This window comes from Lolium perenne, chromosome 6 (assembly GCF_019359855.2).
Source record: "Lolium perenne isolate Kyuss_39 chromosome 6, Kyuss_2.0, whole genome shotgun sequence".
Classification (NCBI taxonomy): Eukaryota; Viridiplantae; Streptophyta; class Magnoliopsida; order Poales; family Poaceae; genus Lolium; species Lolium perenne.
The window spans coordinates 268729587-268732141 of NC_067249.2; positions in this window are offsets into that span (position 1 = coordinate 268729587).

The window sequence follows — 2555 nt, forward strand, 5'->3', positions numbered from 1 at the left end:
TGAATTTTGGAGTCATTATTTTATTACCCAAGAAGGAAAATGCAATTCAGATACAACAATATAGACCTATTTGCCTCCTAAATGTCAGCTTTAATTTTTTTACTAAGGTAGCTACAATTCACATATCCAGGATTTTTCAGAAAGTAATTAGACCAACACAGACGGCCTTCATGCTGGGACGTCACATACTTGAGGGTGTGGTTGTCCTTCACGAAACTATTCATGAAGTGCATCGGAAAAAATTAGACGGGGTTCTTTTTAAAATTGATTTTGAAAAAGCCTACGATAAAGTTAAGTAGCCTTTTTTACAACAAGTGCTAAGGATGAAAGGTTTTGACCCTAAATGGTGTGATTTGATCAAAAAAATTGTTCAAGGCGGTAGTGTGGGGATTAAAGTGAATGATGATATTGGGCATAATTTTCAAACAAGAAAGGGACTGAGGCAAGGTGATCCTTTCTCTCCGATTCTCTTCAATATTGTTGCAGATGTACTTGCGATACTGATTGCGCGGGCTAGGTAGGAGGGCCAAGTTGGGAGTCTCCTTCCTCATTTAGTCGATGGGGGGGGGGGGGGGTAATCGATACTTCAATATGCTGATGATACGATCTTATTTTTGGAGCATGACATTCACAAAGCAGTTAATATGAAACTTATACTATCAATGTTTGGACAATTGTCCGGTTTAAAAATCAATTTTAATCAGAGTGAGATCTTCTGTTTTGGGAAGGCTAAAGATATGGAAATACAATACAGACAGATCTTTGGTTGTGAGGTTGGCACTCTACCGATTAAATATCTGGGAATACCGGTGCATTTTGGAAAAATTAGAAATCTAGAATGGAATCCAATTGAGAGTCGTTTTGGAACAAAACTTGGTACTTGGCGTAGAAAATTACTCTCATATGGGGATCGACTAACTTTAATTAATTCAGTTTTGACCAGTTTACCAATGTTCATGTTGTCGTTTTTAGAGATTCCTGTAGGGGTCAGAAAGCGATTGGATTTTTATCGGCCTAGTTTCTTTTGGCAAACTGATGAAACAAATAATAAATATAGGCTCACAAAATGGAACATGGTCTGTAGACCTAAAGAACAAGGCGGGTTGGAAATTGAGGTTTTGGAACTAAAAAATAAGTGTTTGTTGAGCAAATGGTTGTTTAAAATTCTTACTGAGAAACGAATGTGGCAGCAACTTCTTACTAATAAATATCTAAAGAATCAAACACTAACACAGGTGGAAGCTAAACCTTCTGATTCTCCATTTTGGAAAGGCTTAATGCATGTGAAATATGATTTTTTTAGCAGAGGGTCTTTTAAATTGGGGAATGGAGAAGACATTCGGTTTTGGGAAGATATTTGGCTCGGTGGTACAACATTAGCACAACAATATCCAGCCATATATAATATTGTACAAACAAAACATGTTAGAGTGTCCACTGTGTTGGCACATAATCCACTAAATATCGTGTTTAGAAGGTCTTTTAACGATTATAAATGGAACCAATGGATCAATCTTTGTCAACAGTTAATGATGGTACAATTGACAAACACCCCAGATAAATTTGTTTGGAAACTTAATGATTCCGGCCTCTTTACAGTCAAATCAATGTATCTTGATTTAATGAATGGTCATACTCCTTTTTTAAGAAAATACTTGTGGAAGCTCAAGATTCCACTAAAAATCAAAATCTTCATGTGGTTCCTAAATAGTAAAGTGCTGCTCACAAAGGATAATTTGGCGAAACGTAATTGGCATGGTTGTCAGAAGTGTTGTTTTTGTAATGAAACAGAAACTATTCATCATTTATTCTTATCATGCCCTTTTGCTAAAATTGTTTGGCGTATCATATACTTTACCTTTAATATACCTCCTCCTGCTAATATTATGAATATGTTTGGTAATCGGCTAAATGGAGTTAAAAAATTGGATAAGAACAGAATACGGATTGGCATATCTGCTATATGTTGGTCTATATGGACAAGTCGAAATGATCTTATTTTTAACAAACAAAAGAGAACCAATTTTTTGCAGGTTATAAGACGGGCGGCCTACTGGATACAACAATGGGCTTTCCTTCTCCCGGAGAATCAGCGGGAGATTATGGATACTGGATGCAACCGTCTGCTGACGGTTACTCAGGACTTCTATTTCCAGGCTACTGGGTGGCGACACACTAGTAGGATACAAAATAGATAGTTCTGTGTGTTTATTTATTTTTTGATGGCTGATACATGTCTCAACCCTCTCTGATCCGTGATGTAAACTTTTGCGAATTACAGTTATTTTAAATAAATGAAAAGCCGTGTGCATCAATCTGATGCAGAGGCTGGGCTATGCCCCATTTCGAAAAAAAACATTTGTGTGGGAAGCAAACTAGTTGTGAAAATACTAATAGCTCCTAGGTAGGGACGATACCTCCTTTCCTTATAAGTTGTATTCAACATGATTGTAACTTGCTTGCAAATATATAAATGAAGCTCTGAGCTTTTCTCAAGGAAGAAAAGAAAGAAAAGCTAGGCCCAGGAGAAATATGTTGCCAGCTGCTTCTGCGAC